Genomic DNA, 23,091 nt, shown 5'->3' on the forward strand with positions numbered 1-23,091 from the left:
CATGTCTGCAGACAACATCATCGGTTATAAGTGAAATCTTTTATTTTGGCACGGTGGGCGGTTGCGTTGTGTCCGGATGGTTTAAATCCATTGTTTTTACGCGCTCTAGTCTGGATGGATGTAAACAAACTACGGACAAAAGAAAAGCAGTTTGAGGGCTCAGTGTTTAATGACCCGAGTCTAATGGTCACCACATGTTGAACAGTGGGAGAAAGACATGTGGGACTCGGTGCCAACTGGGCAATTGTGGCACGGGACATCACTTCCACAGGGGCGAGTCCAGGACAGGCAGCTTGTTTGGACTCAGTTTAATATCATTCAACATCAACAGTATACATCTTTACGGACTTATTGTTATTATATTAACCCGTCACCAGTCACAGTTTATTATAATTAGGATGGTCCAGAAAGTTGAGTAGTTCTGTGTGATGAGTGACAGAGCTCAACATTTTGGGAAATTCATGTAGGTGCTATTATTTTTGTGAGTTAGATGGAAAGATTGATCGCTCACTGATGTTTGTGTCTTTTCCAGTGTTTTTTTTATCATATATTTGTCAGTGTAAGTCTTCTAAAGTTTGTATTTTCCTGGACAGTTATAAAATAAAATGTTGATATCTCATCCTGCCCTCGGGGGCGTACACTAGTTTTTGCATCCAATGACGCCGTGGATGTATAAAAAGAAGGACGAGTGTTTCTCGGGAGCAGGCCTCACACATTACTGTCCAACATCTTGTTAAGTTAGCCTGTTGGTTCACCAGCTTTTCATTCACAAACTTGGTGTTTCAGGCTGTGGCGTGTAGCAAGTTCAAGTGTGACAACTTGAGTCATGACTTCTGGAGCGTCGAGCAGTGTAGAGGTGTCGTGCCAGCACCAGATCTGTCTAAGTAGGCCGGTCGCCTACCCGATGGCAAACTCCAGCCAAAATGAGCATTAGACTAATGAGCGTGCTACACATCTTTGCTCAAAGTCTCCCAGCCTCACTGCGTGTAGCTGGCTTTTAACAGTGTCGAAGAACACATCTTCATGGTGTCTTTTAATGGTTTCAAGGAGGAGTTTGTGGTATTTGAAGACACTGTACTCTCTGCTATTTTTTTCTACTGTTGTCATTAGTGAAATATGTTGTGCACTTTCGTGTTGGGCCATAAAACGTCACCCAGTATCTCTGGCATGTTATCACTCAGACTGTTAACACATGCCTGAGATTCTCCAGCTTTGTGCAGCTTGGAGCTCACTTCTTCAGAAGCAAATTATTGTTTTTTCTGCTAAACTCCTTCATGAGAAGTCACTGATGAGTTATTTTCTGTCTATCTTGTACTAAACGTCACAAACGTCAAAACAGCAACCAGAGCTGCAGGTTTCTGAGATGATACACGACCTCGCTGCTGGTTCCAGGTGTCAAAGTCCCACCTGCTGTAATAACTGCGTTGAATTGAAGGTGTGCTTTTGAGCAAACACGCCCTTGAACCGGAGCGCCTTATTGGCATTCAGGGCAGTATGTCACTGTCATGCTGCTATGAGCATAAAGTGATTGCCAAATATCAGGAGGTATAACCTGTATTTAAGACAAACAATGTGCCCTGATTAACTCAGAAGCCTGTTGACATTTAATTTAAGATTGCTCTGTGCACTGCAAGCGTGGTGTTTTAAATCTCATGGAAAGAATATGAGCAAACAAGCCGGAGCTGTTGTAAAGTGGAAACAGACAACTGACCATTCCTAGCTTTTCCAAGTGGTATTACTGTCGGCACTGCTGTCACAAAGACAACTGGACCGCTTTCCATTTTCTGCAGAATAGCAACTACCAACAACACAAGAGAAAGAAAGTGTTCATTAATTCATTTAGTCTCTAATGGAGATGTGACAGCGGATAGAAATGGTGCCAGGCTGACAGTCCGGCTGGTTCTTCATTTTCTAGGAGAGTTGGGGTACTGGAGAGGTACTGGTGGTAATAAACATTGCACGGTGAAGGCTGAAGGTTTCTAGTCCTAACAGATTAAACTCGGATTTATTCTACAGCCATTACATCGTGTAATCAGTATTAACTAATAATAGGTTGAAGAAAAATCTTGTCTATTGTCAGTTTATTAACAAAAAATACCACAAACTCATCAGTTCCAGGTTCTCTGATGGAAATATTAGTTGTTTTTTTCTTATCTTCTATAGTAGGGATTATTTTGGAGTGTATTTAATAGCTGATCTGGAGCTTTCAATCACATCACTAGCTTAATTGAAAGAAGATTTTGGGGGGTTTTGGAAATGAAAAGATGTCAAACTGGTAATTGAATCTACATTTCTGGGACTCCATCTGCTGGTGAGGATCATGTGAAATGATAGAAAGGTCCAGAACAGCTACTAAAAGGACTTAGGTTAAGATTGTTTTGTTAAAGGTGCTGTGTGTAAGAACCTGTCAAATTCATACTCAAAGCAAACAGAGCAGCATATCACCAGAGTAACGCCTAACTGTAGCTGCTGTTAGCTTGTTAGCTCGTTTAGCTGTGCATCTAGTGGTCCAGACTGGGAGAGAGACTGTTGGTGTTTTACACCACTGGCACATGAGCTTTGGACTGGGATGGGCCGGGCCTAGCCTTTTAGCACGCTAACTTCAGTCAATAGCAACACAATTCATAGACGTCAAAACTGTGATTTCTTTACACTCTGTTGACTAAAATTCTTAGATGTCGCACCTTTAAGGTCAAGAATGAACTTTGTAACTGTCAATTGGACAAAACAAAAACAATTTTCTTGCATTTTATAAACAAATAAATAATGGAGATAGATATGAAACATATTATTTGTTTATATTTGTATGAACAGAATCATTTTTAGTTGCAGCCGTGTATGTTTCTGACGTATCTCCACTAATGCAAATGAGTCAACGGCGCTGGCTGATAAGAAAAAGTCCCAACTGTGCTGATGCCCAGATAGTGACCACGCAGCTCTCCTTCCTCAGCAGTGCTTGGACTGCAGAATGTGTCAGGTTTGTGGCATTGTGATGGATCATTAGGTGCTGCTCCACACAGAGGTGACGAAAGAAACCAATTAAAGGGTGGTAAGTCATGATGTAACCAGGTCAGACTGTTGCGCTGTTGTTAGGTGTGTCCAGAATACTAAATACAACACGAGATGACTTTATATTGTGTAGCTTTATGACCAATGTGGAGGTCTGTGACTAACTGTTACTTTAATACCATCGGTTAGACTTGTTAGATTTCTCTATAGAATAATACAAATAATGAAAAGAGACTGAACACGAACTTCCAGAACATTTTTGTGCTGTGCAGTACTTACTTATGACCAAATACCTGCAAAGCTGATGACACTCCCATCAGCCTCAGTTGTGCTTTGTGTTTAGTGCTAATTAGCAGATGTTAGCATGCTAACACGCTAAAGGAAGATTGAATTCTGTAAAAAACATACATAGCATGCTGACATTAGCATTTAGCTCAAAGTACCACTGAAAACCTGAAGATTACCATCATAACTTAGAAGAGCTCAAGAAACCAGTTTCATTCATCTTCATTGGTCCAAAACCCGCAAATAATACACGTACAATGACATAAAATTAAGAAAAGCAGCAGCTGGAACCACAAAATTGATTAACAAACAAAATAAATGTGTGTAGTTGTGTCCCTTACTGAACTGTGTGTATTCCTCGTTGTCCTGGATTATGTCACTGATTTAGTAACAGTCAGAAACAGCCTGAAGGTGAATGAGATCATCTCATGTGTCCTCTGTCGCTTCACTATCGGAGTCAAAGCAGACTTTGTGTTTTGAGGTGGTGGTGGTGGAGAACCTGATGTTACCACTAAATGATGCCTCATGCATGACTATACCTCCAGAACAAAGCCTGCAGGGGCCTTAAGACTCTGACTCCACCACCACCACCACCACCACTCCCTCCTATGGTTCATTCAACACTAAACCCATTGAAGGCCTGGCTCCCTCCCCAGCAGGGCCGAGGTGACTTCATGGTGTTTGTGTCAATGAACCGTTTGGTATAGATACACTTCCTCTGTCAGATTAAGGATTTTTGTTGTATTCTTTCATTTTAGAACAGGAATAATGTGGTGTTGTTGCCGTGTTTTGGTAAAAATGCAGTTGAGTGATTACATTCGGTCATTGACGAGTTTCTACAAAACCACTGATGAGTTCAAACTGGAAAATTGATGATGATAGATGGAAAAATAGCAGGTTTTGGTTTGCCACAGACCACTGGAAATGTCCGCAGCTCTCCTTAAAAAACGGTTTTGACCTCAGATAAACGGATGGAAATGTCTCTAGGTGTCCTTAAAAATATCCAGTGGTGTGACTCGAAACTCCTGTCGCCCGATTGGCAGCCATGTTGGCTTGTAATAATGCTACAAACTTCCCCTCCACCTCCTGATGTGAAAGGCGATATAAGCATATAATGTAAACGTGATATGCCGTGTTTGGTGCTGTACACATGTCAACCTTGGACATTACTGTGGTTTGCTGAACGTTAACTGCTGACGTTACATCCTGGTGACTGGGCTGTTTGTTAACTTTTGACTGAGCGGGAGAAATTAGTTTTTTAAATCCTATAAAACTGAGAAAAATAGCCAATCCACCACATTTGAGAAGCTTTGAAAGGGGACTCAAATGATCAAGCAATTATGAAAATACTGTAGTTGCTGATTAATTTCCTGTTTCCTCACTTCTTTAGCAACGACACACAACTTCTGATCTGCAATTTACTGCGACGTGTGAGCGGTGACTGACGTGATAATTACGCCTCGTTACGACAATCTCCATCAAGTGGGCAGATGTTTAAACCTGAAGTGGATTCATCACCCGACACTTTGTTGTAATCAAATATAATCTTTAAACTCACACTGAGATGTTTAATGATGGATGTGAGTCACTTACTGCTGGATGCTCTCAAGGCAGCGACCGAACCTTTTCAAACAAGTCTGCCATATTTAAGTGCACCGGCTTTAGGAAACAATCTGCTGGTGGATGTTAAAGATGATTACTGTACTTGTCCCGACAATGGTTTGGAAATCCTAAAATGCTCTTATGTAACCGAAGAGTCTGCACGTGACCCGCACAACCCTCTCACTGTTATTGTCACACACAGGCCGCCTGAAGACCACCAGCCACCCCCAACAAACCAGCTCCTGCTGTTCCTTTGACACTGCAGAGCAGGGTCATTTACACGACCGAGCTTAATGACTTTTTAAACAAAAGCTTTAAAAGACCTGTTTGTGTTTCCATTCCTCCCTTTACTGTTACATCACTGTCACTCAGATCAGTCGTGGCAGGTTGTCCTGCACGTTCCTGACATGACAGCTGTCCGACTGTTTGAGGATTATCTGGTGCGGCGCCCACGTGGGGCAAACAGGGAGGGGATTACTTAACCAAATAGAGAGAGAGAGAGAGAGAGAGAGAGTCTTTGGATTTGTTCAGCGTCGAGCTCATGGCGCTCTCGTAAAGGTTTATCAGGCCACGTTATAGTAAGGTGACACTATGAAGGCCACAGGAAAGAGGAAACTTCAGCACTGTGTTGGGACACTGAGCGAACCAGACTGTCTATAATCTGACAGTGCTGGTGAGCTCTTAATGAGCTGTAGCTGTGTAACTGTGATATAAAATTATGGAAACCATTAAAGAAGATCTTTGACATATCGCCCACCCCAACTGTTATCTTAACATTTCATATAATATCTTTTTTTTTTTTTTTCTTTTACTTTGAAAGAAGAAGAGGAGCGCTTTCCTCACCCTTAGGTGTGAATAACTTTGAGATTAGGAACTATTTTTTTAAAAATGTGAGATTATTGGTTAATTTAACAGTATTGGCCGTGAGAAGCAGGTAATTATCGGTAATCAGTATACATATCGTGCAACCCTTCCGCTACCATCTTTGGTTGGATCAGGACGCAGCTTGGAAAACGGGTTAAAAGTGTAACAGCGGATTAAATATTTAGATTTTTATCCAGATGGTTAGAAGAGTCTTTGAAGGGTCTGGAAATGCCTTCTTAACAGCGGGAACTGTTACTTAAAACCAGGGATTTATTTCATTTATTTTATTTAGTATCACCCAATAAAAAAAACCCTCTCTGTGCTACAATGTGGTCACTTTTCCTGTTTATGTCATCATTGAGACAATGGTTAAAATGAACTTAACACGTAACATAGCGGTATTTACAAGTGTGCACATAAAGGTGCTGGAATAAACAGTCTTGTCCTCTGCTGACCCCTTTACCCGATCCTCCCTGACACGCTCTCAACAGTTCATATGTACAGACATGAAGCTGAAGCTCAACCACAGAAGTGCTGGGAATGAATGTGGGTTAAGATATTTACAGTAAATATCTTTATCATGAAAATCTTAATATATGATCGGGAAGTAGATTTATGACCTCTTTTATGAGCTATAAACACTCTGAGAGACGTGATTTTCAATAAGTGTCGAGTTTAACTATCTTTTCCTTGCCCAAAACTTGTTTATCATCAGGTCTATCTTGTGACCACCAGGTCAGCAACCAGTCTTAGAGCTTTTATTTCATCAATGTTCAGATTGATTTTTCACTCCTCTGGTGAGCTACACCTGCAGCTACAGGAAGTGTTTATTTAGTAGCACTGTTTCAGTGTTTTGCTCCTGTTGTTTCTGTAATCAGGGGGTCATAATCTGAGGCAGATGGGTCAGCAGAGTGTGATTCATTATTCATGAAGACATGTAGATGGCCTCTCACACTCGTGTACGTTCACCATATTGATTCCAGAGCTCTGAAGTAGCCCTAATGGTTGTACCTCATGAAAAATGCTGTCAGAGCAAATGAACACTCGCTGCCTGACAAGGCAAGTGGCAATGTGTACATTTGTTGATCAGACTGAACAACAGCGGCCTCTCAAAAGCTTTTTGCAAATGGATGTACAGTGTGATATACTCTATAATGTAGGTTGAATGCTCTAACCCACAGAAGCCTATATGTGCAAGATCGTTAAAGTGAGTGCAGGGTCAAATGCCTCATCTCATATTGTTAAACAGGAACGGAGAGTTCAGTCTGCCACTGAAATATCTCAGCAACTATTGGATGGATTTTGAGGATATTTTGTGCAGACATCATGGTCCCCTGAGGGTGAACCTTTATGCTTTGGGTGATCACTAGCATGTTTATGTTTGTGTTTTTTAGTGAGATTGCTTCATAGCTGTTGGATCCCCTCATGATGAGTTGTAGTAACTTTTTAAATCTACCTTCAGGTCAACATTTGTCGTAATTTGTGAATTATTTTAGTTTATGGCGACATTCTCATTAGCTTTACATCATATTTTACCTTGTATACAGTAGCATGCTAACACGCTAAACCAAGATGGTGAACACGGTAAACATTACACCCGTTACACATCAGCTTGGTGTCTTTGTGAGTGTGGTAGCTGGCAGGTGTTAGCATTTAGTGTAGCCTGACTGCGCCGCTAGCGTCGCTAATATCAGAATTTCCAACACGTTGCATAAAAACGTACGCTCATGTGCTAGTTTTGAGTTTCCCGGCCTATGCTGTGATGGTATTCTCATTGACAAAACACTTAAGCATTAGCATGTCAGCGAGCTGCACATTGTGTGTGTCGAGTATCACAACTCGCTAATGCAGTTAGCTAATGGGGTTGATCTCGTTAGCGGCGGCCTCCCTCCGCCTCGTAGCAGGGCGTGCACTGCTGCAGTACGCCGTCTGTGTTTTGTTGACTGAGAGAAGCTGTGCCTATATAAAGGAAGGCTAATCCCTTGAGTCATAGAAAGTGAAACTCACCTTGACTACAGTCACTATGGTTAGGATGGATGAATGACCTTAGCTGGTGAGGCTCACTGACACTGTATTAATCTCAGTGATAAGGAACCCTGTGACCTGTTTGGTCTGAAGAACAAGCTCACTGCCTTTGCTGAATAATTGATCAACCTTCAACCAGTTTGTTATTTAATATTCATTACATATAAGCGCAAATTCTGTAATAAATTGCATCTCTTTACCATATAAATTCCCAAGGCGGCGCCTCTTGAGCTAAATTTAGAACATCAAACCTCGTCTTGTGGCTCTCGTGGCTGTAAGTGTTGCACGTATTCATCCTCTTCCTTCTTCTCTTTGATGCTGAGTATTTCTAATTGTGTCAGGAGCTCGCGCGGCAAAGACTGTCTGCAGAGCTGCTTCGCTTAGTTGTAATTAATACGAGATAACAGAAACCCTCTGGAGGCTACGACCTGAGTCACACTCACATTTCTTTTTCAGTTGTGAGAGTCTTCACATGCATTTGAGACATCCGGCACTTAGCAGTATTTTATGCGCTGCCTTTTTGTGTCTTTTGCTTCAATAAAATCATTCTTATCGGATGATATCTGCTCAGTGAAGTGAAGAGACATGGAAACGTTTAATCTGCTCCAATTACACGGAAAGGAGGGAAAAAGACATGAGCATATAGTACCCATTCAGCCGCAAGCTTATTGTATATGTGGATATCTATACGTAACACACTTTAACAACTGATAACAATGTGTGGTTTCTTGCCTCACCAACAAAAATGATATTAAAGTCCTTCCCCTTTGTTGATTTGCGTGCTGATTTGTAGCCTACAGCTGAAGTAACCACATGGTAAGAGCAATATGATATCTGACGAGTCTGGAGGGTGGTGCATTAAATAACATTGAAAACACATTAACGGACACAATAGGAATGGATTAAAGTGTTGTCTGCTTTAACATAACTTGCAAGCTTTTTAAGCTAATTTGTTTGTTGATTATTTTATGTGTTATTGATCTAAATCTGCAAAATAACTAGTCACTTAAAGGGATAGTTCGGGTCTTTTGATGTGGGGTTGTTTGATGTATTTATCCCGAGTCAGTGTATAACCTGCAGTAGATGACCGTCAGGGGGAGTCCCTGTGTGGAGAAGTAGCACGTGGCACCGACAGGGAAGCAGAGCATTGTACTGCTAACCAGGATCGCCAGCAAGACGTATTTTAGCCACCTTAAAGAAGGCCCACCTTAAGAAAGTTTAAGTGTACGCTACATTTTGAACATTTTTGGCTGTTGGACAGCCTTTTCCTTTGGCACTACGTTCCCTCAACGGTACAACGTCCGTATTCCTACACACAAGCACAACTGTGCCTGCCAGCTGTCTTACGGGTGCCTCTCCCTCTCTCTCTCTCTCTCTTACTTTCTGATGTGATCATTATGTGTTGTGTGTAATACAACCTCCGTCCAGCATGTCTCAAGGCTGGACCCTCTTACCGTCAGCCAATAAAGGAATTGATTTGGTTTCCAGCTCGTTTGCTGTAGTGCTCCTGGATGCCAGCCGCTTGTTTGAAGTCTGCAAGATTACGTTCTCTGCGTTTCTAATCACCGTCGTTGTATGTGTGAAAACAGAGAGAGAGAGGTGCACTTAAATGTTTCAATATATAACAGATTCTTGATCTTTACAATGAGTAAATGTATTTCTTTGATGTGAGTTCAGGGATTATTGGCTGTACAAACCGTCTCTCGCTGCCAGCGATGATGTAAGCAGGTAAGTGAGGCCGTGATATCACGAATGGGAAGGCCTTCAAACGGCTGTGTTAATGCAGATATTGGACTGAATCAGACGTGAAGGAATGAGGGGCACTGCACAGGCATGCTAACGTGAGTCAACGTATAAGCTAACAGGTGAGATCACCATCGCACGACGCGCTTCAGTCGTCCATACGGTGAAATGTGTCTCTTTCGTTTGGAACCGCAGACATCAGCAACATAGTTTTGAAATGAGGATTGATCGTCTTATCAAATAGTTTGTCCCCCACATCACTGCCTGTCTCCTGATCGCAATCAGGTGTTTGATCAGCTCGAATGGATCATGGTGTCTGACCTGAACATCTGCGCACTGTTTCCTGTAACTGAAAGAGGCATGTTTGCGCTCCAACACAGTAAAAACAACATCTGGAAAGAAACTTTATAAAAAAAAAGCTTCTCAGGTTTAGACTGGCAGAGATTTACCTGTGATTTTATCAGTACACAAGTCACACCTCAACCTGTTGAGACACATGAGCAGATTAAATCTGACTGAACTTGGTTGTTCATGTTGTATCCTCATTTCGTGTGTGTCTTGTGTTGCTGATGTTTTCACATGGATGATGTTTTCTTAGTAGTTTCTTTTTACACGTACTGTCAGTCTTGTCACAGTTGTGGTCACAGTACATACAGCTTTTCTTGAAATGCGTCGAGAATGTGTTTATAAATCAAATGCCTATTTTTGGTGATCCAGTGAATTAGATATCCATAAAAAGATAAAGAGGATTCACATGATGCAAAAAAAAGCAACTTCAGTATTTCCAGTGCGTGTTCCTGTCATGCTCACATTTTCAAGGTGCCCTTTATTCGTCTCCTCAGTGAGTCCAATAATTGGAAACCACTAAGATGAATTTTAAAGATCACAAACTGCTTCTTTAATGTATGGTTCGCATTTGATTTCTGTTGGACTCACTTCAAGGTACGAAGCTCTCCAGCTACACTGACAGTGAATGAACCCAAGATGTTTGCCTGCTTAGCATCACCTGTTTGACTTTTCTTCCCCGACAAAGACTCTCCGTCTGTCTAATTGACTCTTGCTGTCCTGAATCCGTATAGTTTGGCCAGCATTAAGAGCACTGTTGATTGCTTTTTGTTCCCTGAAGTATCACATTCAATCATCTTTAATCTCACCCCAGATTTATCTTTTATCATTTGTCCTGAAATGCTTTCAAGGCCCCGTTCCCAGGAGGACGCCCCACAGATTGGGCCTTAGCAGTGTATTGTAATTAATCCCTGGCTTTGGTACTGTGTTGCTAGATAAGTGCTACTTCACTACAGCTCAGAGGCAAATATTGTACTTTTTACTCCACTACATTTGTCTGACAGCTGAAGTTACTAACTACTTTTCAAAGTACATTTTTTCATACCCTACCTGAGCAGTGATAATCATGTACCTGCAAACTTTTAGAATTAGATTTTTTTATGATAAATTGAGGGATTAGGAGAAATCCCCCTACTTTTTATGATGAAGTAACTAATTAAAAAAACATTGAATTAGCAGGAAATGAGCAGGAAGAAAGCTAAAACAGACGGTCACCTCAGCGGATTGCTGCTGCAGTCGGGTTGATAAACAGGAGTGAAGATAAGAAGAATACCTCTTCCACCACTGATCTCTTGATATTACATGTTTTTTATTGTCAGAGAAGTTTCATCTCCAACTCCAATCACAATTTAATGTTTAATTAAATAATTATTTAATATCCTCAAAAGCTGTAACTGTGCAGTAGGTAGTTGAAAATGTATTTTGCCCCTCAGAAAATCTACATTTATGACATTTAGTCATATAATGAATGTTGTTTCCATTAAAATAAACCCCTGAAATCAACATTATCCCCAAATTTAGTTTAAATTCATATAGATTGCACTTCGAGGAAATGTTTTCACTGACTCCTGCGTGACGGCTTGTTGAATCAGTATCTTTCCTGTGTCGGTGTAGGTGTGTCTCCTCATTTGCACACTAAAGCAACAGAATCAGAGCGTCAAACAACATGCAAATTAATAACAAATTGACATAAGCTTGACCTTGTTTTTCTCAGTATTGCTCAGTACTAACATATTGCTGCCATACCAAGTGATGCAAAGGGGTTTTATTGCTACGGTAGGAAGGTGTTGCCCTTTTATTTGCTCTCCGAACAACTGGTGTAAATTAATCCCTCTTTAATGGAGGTTTCTGTGTACACTGGACTTCACCAGCTCCAGATGACTTATTCAATCATCAGCTGCACCTGTTCGGTTAAGTGTGTACTTGAATGGGACTGCACTATTTGCTCAGTTGTTGAACACTTGACCATTGAAAGCCCGGAGTGAAAACACTCAGCTCCAGTCCCAAAAAGTCGCTAAACCTTCCTACAGCAGCTTAGGCCCCAAACTGAAACACATGATTGTACTTGGCACTGAAACCAGGTGTTTTACAGTCAAAACACAGTCAGACGGCTAATCGGGAATGACAAAGTGAGGAAGGGAAGGCCATTGTGTCTCTGCGGTGTCAAAGGCTCTGGCCTATTTTCTCACAGCAGCCAGCTATTAGTCTGCGACCGTGTGATCTGTGATTAGAGAGCGAGCCTTGTGGTTGAAGCTCTTTGGAAAGAGTCACAAGCTTTTAGGACTCATGCCCTGTCCTTATTGATAATTGCTACAACTCACACATACACACACACACACACACACACTTAAAGCGCTAAGGTTTAATCCAGAGCCGAGAGCTGAACGAGAGGAAATACAGCGCAGCCAACAAAGTGTTCATAAATCAAAGCTGTCTGTCTGCTTTGATAAGAGGAGTAGATACACGGTGACACTGTCCAATCGCTCCACTGTCTGTCTGCTGGGTATCTGTGACACACCTTTGGCACAGTATTGAACGCTAGATTGGAAAACTGCTCGTCTGATTAAAGCCAACACAAGCATTTCCTTGTAATTTCAGTATCTCTAATCATTCTGTTCTGCTCTTCCTTTTAATTTTATCTATACGGTCACTGTCTAATGTTAGGGTTAGGAGTGTATTAAAGTTCCCGTTTTCCCCTTTGATGAGTCAACCACTTCCCACATCTTTTTTCCCCGTCTGTGTGTCCTGTGTGTCTTGTCCTGTGTGTGACCGTTGGACTCTGTTGTGTATTTGGGGGAGATGTGTTTCCAGCTGGCTTTATCAGCAGGGTAAACGTGTGGGTGTGCGGTAGGTACATTCTCTCAAGCACTGTACTGCAGTGTTGACGCACAACCACATGGACACACATTTTGTATTTGGAGTTCACACGCAAAACATCATCTTGCAAAATATGAGTCACTGCACCAACCGTAAATACTGTAGTTTAAATTGGCGCCAAAATTGTCTGCTTACACATTAATTTATCAGGAGTAACAATTCAGTAACACTTTAAAAGAGGCCATGCTGCATAATTATAATGTTTTTTTTGTATTTACACTGGAAAAATACATGTTTTTTGCTGTAATGTGTCATTCTGGAGAAAAAACTGATTGCACAGTATAATGGCTGGAGAAACATGACACCATCCGTGCTTTCTGTAAACCTCACTTCACCTATACTATTCAGTCAGCTACTAGGCTGGATTTTTCCCGGAAAAATAACGTTTGAGCTGGCTTTCTTTCCACTAGATCAGTTAGTGACAAAAACCTGCCTACTTATCAATGTTTCATAGCGCTGAGTTCGGGATTTCTGGGTCAAATGAGTACATCAGAAATACAGTACTTGAGACGTGAAATTCATTCATTTTTAACTGTATGTACAGTTTTGAGTACAAATTATAACGAAGTGTCTTTACATTGCAGCATTGTTACCTTGGACACATTTATTAATTCAATCTTTATTTATACGGGGTGGTCTGGTGAGAGCTCTCTCTGTTGCATGCATGCCCTGTGTACACAAAACAATTAAAGCAACGGCAAAAATCCAACAGTCCGACAAACGTGAAACTTAAAAGACTGCAGAAAAAAAGAGACGAGGATACAGTTGAGAAAACTTGTTAAACCAGCATTAAATAAAATCTGAAACAAGAAATATGGGAGTAAAGCCAGATTAAAATTTTCAGTCTGTACCTCAATTAGACCTAACTGTTGCAGGTAGCTGTTGCATCAGTAGTCCTGATGATCTTTACAACTGGCGTGCAGCATGCACGTTTGTGCAATAACAACAATTGATCAGCCCCTCGGCTACACCCGTGTGACCGTGCGAAGGCCAGTTGTCAGTGGCCAGCTCTTTCCTCCCCCGTCCTCTTATCGACCTGTTAGCTCTCCTAGCCTCTCATGCTAATGTGGCATTACATAATGCCTCAGTTTGACTTGGACTGATAACCGCTGTGGTCCAGCTGAAGCCATGTGAACGGTTGAATGGATTTTAGGCTTTCTGCCAAACAATCCAGCAGCCGATCTAATTTAGAGTGCATGTTGCATCTCTTTGCTTTAACTTGAAGGTTCTTCGTCTGTGTCGGATCGAACTTCATAGAGGACGCGTGGTTTGAGAGGGACGGCCAGAGATTATAACATTAAGTGGAAATGTATGTTTTGTGTGTGTGTAGTGGAGAACCTTTACTCTTACACAGTGTAACTTATTAATGAATTAAGTACCTATTTTGTTTCTGAAAATGTGTCCCAACTTTGAACCTGTTGTGTGAGAGATGGTTTGTTACTAGGGCTGTAAAACACCAGTTTCATCACAATACTATACATCGATTCTTTGGAGAATGATGCGATATTTACAGATATCACAAAGTCTGGCATGATACGAGTTCGATTCAATTCAGGGGCCAATGATAGATGTGAGAATATTATCATCTGCCTGTTTAACAGAGTCAGCTACAGACGACGATTGAATAAACCATCCGTCTATCAACCACTTTTCCATCGAGAAAGTTCTTCCGTGTTCTTTGCTTTCCTGTGAATGAAATACACTCTCAAGTTCTTCTATGCTAACGTCTTTCGGAGCTGCCATTGTTGTTTTTAAATGAACGGTTGCTTCTCATGCCGGTCGTCACATCTAAACCACTACCAGTAGTTTCTCGTAGGATGCTGACTGGTTCAACGCCTGCCTGATAGATCCTCAACATCACATGATCACGTGATCTCATGAATCCAGCTGCGCTGAGGTGACAGGAGGGAGGGAAGAGGGGATGACATGCAGCAAAGAAGCTGGGACGTTGGCATTATGTAGTTAGCGTCTTTAAAGTAGGAATATGAAGTTGACTTATAACTGCACAGCACTATCACTATATAATACTTTTTTAATTTAGTTTATTGTTTTTTATTGTCTTCTCAAGCTCTTTGAATGCATTAATTTGCCTTAAAGAAAGAACTCTGTTCGTCTTACCTTCCCTCACTTTTCGTCAGACTTTCTAGGAATAGATATTTCTAGACAAGGAGGAAGGTTATACAGAAGAGATGATGTAATTCGCTTTTATGAGCTACAATTCTATCGAAAAGAGACAAGTAGGTCATTTATTATTGAGCAACGAGGGTGAAGAGGAGCGTCTCCTCCTTCTCCTTAAAGATCGAGCAAGGAATCCTGATTGAGCAAACTCGCTGTGGAGGAGTGACGAGGGAGCGGCGCTCACAGATTACCTGCTGCACTCTCTCTCTCTGTCTCTCTCTCTATTTCCCTCCCTCCTTGTAGTCACCGCCCTCTCAGGGAGTGTACACACACACACACACACACACACACACACACACACACACACACACACTCACTCCTGCACTCTCCTCCTGCCTGTTCACACACGCACTCGGCTTCATGCTGCACACACACGCCCACCGTCTCCTCTGACTGTCTGTGTGGACATCAAAGAAGAGAAAGAAGCTCGGACGGGATAGTAAGACTCAGGACGGGCTGCCGGTGTGTGTGCGTTGGGGTGTGTGTGTGTGCATGTGTGTGTGTGGAAGCAGTGTTGACCCATGTGCTTGAGATAAAGCCAGACAAGTGATCTTTTTAAAGGGGGAGTATTTAAAATCTTTTTGGCCTGCCACTCAGACGCAGAGTTGAACTTTTTCTCACTCAAGGACCCATTGCTGCTTCTTCTTGTGCCGGTGACGACTCACTCGACAGGGTGAGTGCTGCTGAACTCCCACTTTGACTTCACACTCACACACACACCTCTTGCTCAATTGCATGCTCTTTCTTTCTCTTCCGTGTCGTCCCTCTCTTCATATCTTTCATGTCCTGCTCACTCAGATCTGTCTCTGCAGTTTCACATACCGTTATTGATCCTTTTACTCTTTAGACCTCTGTCCACAAATGCCTCACTCTCTGTCTCTTTCTGTGTTGTATGTGTGTGTGTGTGTGTGTGTGTGTGTGAGCTCACTTTTTCCCCTGGGGATTCAAAGTCTGTGTGCATGTGCATGAGACAGGCTTCAACAAGATGAAACAAAAAATCTTTCCTCAAACATCTCTTCGCCTCGCCAGCGTCTGTGCATATTTGAGAAACTATTTTTAAAGAACTTTCCCTGCGCGCCTCAGATTTATCTGACAGCCGACTCCTTTTTAGTTAATCGTCCCGCGGCTCAAACTTGGACGAGTAGCCGCTCATTCGCTGCCATGAGCGTGGAAGTATTTTCTAAAAAGAAAATGTCAATATGAAACTGAGGCTGTTCCACAACAGTGAGAATGACATCATCATCCACCGTCCCAGTCAAGTCATCTTTCACCACAGATGGCTATTTATGGCGGCGTCCACCCTTCAAAACACTACCATTCGCTGAAATATGTGCCTTGTGGTTTGAATGGCAGTCTGTTTGAGGTCTTTTCATTAAGCCTGCTATCCTGTTTCTCACGTCAAGGTTTATGAACCGATGAGTGTGCAGTGCTTTTCATCCAGCTGTGGAAGTGAAGGTTACAGCTCAAACCTCAAGACTTATTCAGCTCTGATCAAACTGCATCTGTAGCATCTTCTGCGAAGCTTTATATTAAGTACCTTGTACTAAGTGCTGGTTAATAGATTATATGGCTCTCTCACAGATAAGAGGCCTATTAACATTAGTAAAGTGTAAATTATAGCGCCATAAACACATTTATAAAGATTATAGGCACTTGCGAGAAACTTGGGCCTTATTACCTAGAAACTCTCACTTATTACAAGGACCTTAGCGCAACATTATGTAACTTTTTTACCTTAAAATAACAGCTTCAAAATCATGTTGATGGTACAGTGTCTTGTCATAGGGTGAATGGTGTCTCTGTCTCAGTCACTTCACCCCCCCTTCACTTGTTTCTCCACTATGTTCTAACTTCAGTGAGAGGGAAGGATCACAGCGTTACATACATGTTTACTTCAACATACAAGTTTTAAACACATCACATTGTAATAAGTTTTGTATGTAGTCAGCGCCTACATTATGTCTGACAAGTTGTTACAGACCTGGGATTTGTATTCACGACAGTGGTGTTGCACTCAGAAACTTTTGGGGGGCGCCAAATCACACAAAATGGCGAAATCTACATAATGTTGCTTTAAAAGTTTACAATGTTTTTGCTAGCATGCTAACATTTGACTTAAGCATTAAACGAAACACAACATTTTGACCTGATGATGGCGCTAGATGAAATTTGACTTAATCACCAAAGTTACTACAATACACTGCACACAGAAACTGTGGGAAATGGCACAAAACGGCAATTTCTATACAAGGTTGCTTTAATATGAAGCGTTAATATAAATGTATAGATTTTTGTATCAGAATATGGAGAGTGTATGGAGAGGACTGAAACACAAAGGTCCACATGCAATCTTCGAATCCACTGGCAATCATCTGATGACAATTGAGCTTTGTAACAGCTTTTTAATAAATGTATCTGCATTAATATGCAGATGTCTGATTACAGATATTAATTTGCGTTGTAGTTCAGCTTATTACAAAGGTTGGTCGTGTCACTTGTTGCTAATCGGAGTGTAAATAATGAACAGTGTACTCAAGAGGAAGTCTAGGCACACTGACACACTGACACATCGAGCGGGTTAAATGACAAATGAATGAATCAGTAATGTTTGAGGAGAAGTATTCGTCTGAAGTGTGCAGTATGAGTGTGTTGGTATCTGTTTACAGTAAGGCTGTCTGTGTTGTATCCTGTTGTCCTGCAAACAGTTCATGGATGTTCTTTAATGGCTAATGGACACAGGAATTGTGTTGTCTTATCAGTGGAGAGATGATAATGGTACACCAGTGATTTAATGTGAGAAGTGGCAGAGTTTTGTATTGATTTCTGATTCATCCTCGCACCAGCAGTGAACCGAGCACAAACAGCTGATCACAACTTCGGTCTCACTTTCACAGTTTTGCTGGTTGAACAGCACACTCATCAAGATAATGGTTGAGATCTGGGACCAGCAATGTTAACTTAAAAAAAAGTCAGACTGTGCAAGAAACGCATACAGTTTGATGTTTGCACATGTTTTAAACAAACCCTGTCATTAGTCAAACTGATGTGAAAGAGAAAATAAAGCAAACGTTAAAATGATCACCCGAACTGTGTCTGGTGTAAACACCCATCACATTTTACAGACCCTCTCTCTGGTTTCAGCTCTGACCTGACGTACTCGTCATAGTTGTAAAGTCACACAGTTTTCATATGCAATAAAGGATTATTACAAACATTTCAGGTGAAGTGGTTTAGGCAATCTGTCTAAACCTCAGGAAGAGCGCCTGGCTTTGAAGCCAACTGTCATAGTGGCCAAACCGCTCAATTACAACGTCCCGTGATGCCCCTGGTGAAAAAAGTGGCTGAAAAATGGTGGATACATTTTTTTGAGCGTCACAGCCCCCGCAAAATGACATTTCGACTGTCATAATTTGAGCCATTCAGTCCAATAAAATGTGTCTAGTCTAGAAGAGACACAAGATTGAATAATTTAATCTTTATCCAAGTTAACCGGCCGCTAAGCCGGAAGTTAGCCGGCTCGGTTGGCGGACGCTCTATGGGCCGCACCACATGGAAGATTTTAGTATTTATTCTTTTTTAGACACGGGAAGTTGAGCTTTTTGGGCTTCATGCCCCACTGAGAAGCTTTCATAGGAAAGAACGGTGCGCCATCTCCAATGATGTATCTGGATTTTAATTGTGGATTCATGGTCTAAACTGTTGCCTCATAACAGCCTGATTGTCTGAGTAGTAAAGTTAATGTGCTCCTTGATCTTTCATGAGTAGGATATCCTGATGATTAATAGAGATGAGAGCCAAAACTCCAAATAAGAAAGTGCAAGTTGTAATAAAGTGGAACAATACTATAATCTCAACTTCATATCCAATTCTACCACACTTTGAATATATTAGTGTATATTCAAATGATTCATGTTGGCATTTTCAGTCTTTCTTTGTCCTTGAAATGAAAAAGCATAGATTCACGGAGGCTGCTGAGGGACTGAGACAGTCAGCCTGATTAGAAACTCATTCGTCCTCCAAAACAACCTAATTTTTTCCACCCCCGAGTCGGTTGGTTTCATTACACATCCACACCCTGCCCACCAGACTCCTGTAAACGTTAATCATTAATCACTTTTGTCTGTTTATGAATTCATACACCCGTGAAACAGCCTCCTGGAATAAAGGGCTGCTGTGAGCTAACCTGAAGATCTGAATGTGCAAAAGTGGAGGCCAGGGCGTCGAAAAGTGCTTTGAAATGTCAGAAATGCACAGAACAGAAACTAAGCAGGTGTTTGTTCATAAATCTGTGATGTCTGAACACTCACATCCTCTTACAGATGTCAGACACGGTTACATATCTGTTCCAGTGCCACAGAAAATGTGCATCCAGCTTCTTTTGCTGTCCGGGTAAACACTTCCAGACAGACACACAGCCTGTCTGATCCTTTCAGACTCATTCACATGTGCGCTCTAAATGCAATGAAGCAGCTATTGGATTACCAGTGTGGCTGTTATCCTATTACCAGACAGAGGTTGTAAGCTGTCATCTGTGTATGATAGCAGACCGTCTCGACCGAGTGAAGTGTGTCTCACTCGCTCAGACGCACATACTGTCACACCACGGCATGCGTTCGCACCTGTACACTCCCCGTCTTGAGTTTCACTCGCAGCGTTTACAAAACATTACATCCATCCCGTCTACAGATGGAGAGGGCGGGGCTGTCGCAAGCTTGGTGTTATGAATAGTGAGTTTCTGGATTAAGTTTGGAGTCGGGAGGTCATCTTTGTTCGTACAGGAGAGGGCAGAGTGTCAGGATTAGCAGATTCTCAGTTCAAAACGTCTTTCTCCTCGTAGCTTCAGGCCCAATGCAGCTTAAGTAACCGATATCTCGACACCAGCAAGTAAACTTTGAACCCCCCCCTCCTCCTCCAGCACGGAGCCTTGGCAAGCCAACGAGAGGAGTGGCTGCTTGTGTACGCGTTTATGAGTTATGAGGTGCTTAAAAGACAGCCTGTAGGTGAGGAATAGGTGAATATTCCTGGCTTTGTTTTCCATGGCTTTGCACATCGATATACAAGCACAAACCCACACAAGAACTCTGGCTGAGCAAACCAGATGTACAATATATCTTTTTTTAAAGTCATATCTGTGTTTTCAGTTTAGTTTTATGACTGTTTTTATAGCCCCCTTATTGCAGTTGCTGCTGTGACTCACTGGTCACGGACTAAAATAAATTTCCCTCTGACAATAAAGGACTGCATCTCTTTTAAAACAAAAAAAAGAAGAAGAAGAAGAAAATGCCAGACATAAACGCTGTCAAAGAAGCCTTGTGTGATTAAAAAACGTTTTTCTGCTGTCAGTGAATGTGCCTGTCTTTTGATCAGCAAGAAGCCCGGCGTAAAAATAGCCAGAATAGTGTTTTCGTCATCAGTTCTGTGAGGAGCCGAGACAGGCCGCCTACCATGCAGCCTCCTGCGTACCTGCTGCAAGACACAGCCGAGAGGAAGCTGCTGCTGGCCTGATTACAACCTGCTTTAGATGTGACAAGATGTCTTAGCTTTCTGCCCTGGAAGGCTCTCCCTCTGGTCTTGTAAGCCTCAGCAACACATGAATGCTGATTATATCGACCCAGATGTGCTCAGTTTGTAAGTACATGTAGTTTACTGAGCAGTGCTTTAGCAAAAAACGTGCACCGGCTGGTCGATGCATTCAAAATTCAGGTCAAATGTGGAAATGTGAAGCAAGTAACAATTTCTCTGAGTCAGCTCGATAGTTAAGTTATGAGGAAGGTTCCTTCAAATATTGGTTTTGTTCTTACAGAGCGGAGCAGGTGGCATTTCTTTTAAGTGCACAATGGAGTGATAATGATCAAGAATGTATTTTGGGTGGTTAAGCTTTACAACACGTGCGTTATCAGGTTATCGAATGGGAACAACTGACTTAACAACCACAGGAAACTACAGAGGAATGCATGTCAGTAAAGATACTGCATATAAAGAGGTACATGTTCCTGCGTATACCTGAAAGTTGATTGATTGAACTGTTTTGCTAAATGTTTGAGCCAAGTGGATAAAAATGCCATGATTCCTAATGACTATGGCGATCCCCTGACTTTTCCTCTAAAGCGCCACTATTAGGATGATATCTTTTAGTGGCTTGTCTCGACAGCTGTTGGATGGATGGTCAATAAATTTGGTTAACACGTTCATGTTCTCCACATTTTTTGTAATAACTTTGGTGATTAAGTCAAATTTCATCTAGTGCCATCATCAGGACATAATTTTGCTTTGTCTAATGGCTTGTGTTGTGCTTCATTTAGTGCTAATGTCAGTCGTTAGCATTGACGGCACAGAAGTTTGCCATCTGAAGATGTTTTCTTTGACTGATGGTGTCTCAGAGGCAGTCAGACGCTTGAACACCTGAGAGGTTTAATGAAGCTATTCATCAGGTGGGGAAACATTCCAGTGTGACAGCATGAGGCTCTTTGTGACAGCCTCAGGGTAGAAGGTGAGAGGTGGAAGAGTAAACCGAGACCTGGAGAGTCACAACCCCTATCGGTGCATTTCTGTTACTCGGAGATTCTCCTTTAAATTTATTTTCTGTGGCCAGATTTTCTGTCACTTTCATTCCCTGCTCAGCTTCTTTTCCAGCCAGCAGCCACGCCTGCGTCATGCTAACCAAATGCTGTTATTTTTACTGCCCTCACTGTGATGTCACTCTGTTTGCATATTGGTTGTATTTATTTAGCCATCATCTGAAAGGCCAGCGGGCAGCCCACATACAGTAAATCAGAAGAATGATGTCATTGATTAAAAGGACAGGGATTGTTTTTAGATGACAGCTGAAGAATGTCGTGTCTCGTCATTCTTTGCCCTATTTTCACAGCCCATTTACTGCTTTACTCCGTCTGGCTACTGGAAGTCGTTGTTTGGGTCTATTTTTTCTGTTAACATCTTGTCCATCAACCTCCTCCACCCCTAATTCATAAGTAATGACCATGCAGCAGGCAGGCAGGGAGCCAGGCAGAGTAGCAGAGCAGACATGCTGGCTGGCCAGGCCTCGTCCCAGTGGACCAGAGCCACTTATCTCTCACAATATAATGACATATGCATCGACTAGCTTTATGAAAGTGGCTAAAAAGGGACTCTGGATTTGAGAAGTCTCAAATTTTTTTCCAGCTCTGAATTTATTTAGTGTTTTGTAAATTACTGAGGGATTGATTTTATTTGCATGGTGAAATTAATTTGCTGGCCAGGACATATTAATCAAGGATAACACTGAAAAGACATTAAACTGACATTATTAAACAAGCAATCTGTTTGTAACATAATTACAGTCATGACTATGAATATTATTTACAACACATAAACAAATGAGTTAACAAGGAACAAGAATAACCCTACAACCAACCAGATCTCATACATATTGTTATTAAATCATATGTTTTTTTGTTAAAATCTGCCCTCAACATAATCTCACAAACTACTTTCTCTATTTTAATATAATTCACACACTCAAAATGACTCACCTCAGCTTGTTTTTGAGGGCTTGCAGCATAAGAAGGTGTCTAATGAATTTATTTTTAAATATGTAAATTTTTATCTCTAGGACGCTTTGAAGTACCGACATAAACAGAAAGTCATGACACAAGATAATGATGTGTGTTGTTTCTTCATACCAGACACTCACCAGACACACGTTGACCTAAAATACAACACATTCGATAAATAAATGTCTGAGCCTGAGAAATTGTTACATTACGTTGTACATTTTAACACACTGCGCTGAGTTGACCCTGACAACAAACTTTTTTATGCCTGCGAAGCGACGATAGCTGTGGCTTGAGGCATTATGTTTTCGGGTTGTCTGTCCGTACTTATGTATGTTCGTACCATTCTTGTGAAGGCAATATCTCAAGAAAGCCTTGAGGGAATTTCCTCAAATTTGGCAAAAATCTCCACTTGGACTCTGTTACCCCTTTTCCACCAAAGCGAACCTAGCGCTGGTTCCAAGTTGGTTCAACATGTAAACCTGTGAAGAACCCGTCATGGGCATGAGAGCCACCGTAGAGTCACATAATTCGGACACTGTACAGGTCTCAGGTTCCCAGCATTGCTAGGAATAACTATGGCTGACGACATCAACTCTTTTCAAAGTGTTGATCCTGGCTTTACATCCCT

General features: G+C 41.6%; 1 protein-coding gene across 2 annotated transcripts in view; it reads left to right on the forward strand.

The window, feature by feature from the left end:
• coro2aa (coronin 2Aa) overlaps positions 1 to 23,091 on the forward strand; it is a 37,665-nt gene that overhangs the window by 2,387 nt on the left and 12,187 nt on the right. Inside the window, exon 1 of one of the 2 annotated variants that reach the window (XM_084374652.1) lies at positions 15,297 to 15,601. The exons of the other annotated variant lie outside the window; for it this stretch is intronic. The gene's annotated coding sequence lies outside the window, so the exon portion shown is untranslated. Of the gene's footprint in view, positions 1 to 15,296; positions 15,602 to 23,091 lie in introns of those variants that run through there. 2 annotated transcript variants of the gene reach the window in all.

This window comes from Pagrus pagrus (genome assembly GCF_965226575.1).
Source record: "Pagrus pagrus genome assembly, chromosome: 2".
Classification (NCBI taxonomy): Eukaryota; Metazoa; Chordata; class Actinopteri; order Spariformes; family Sparidae; genus Pagrus; species Pagrus pagrus.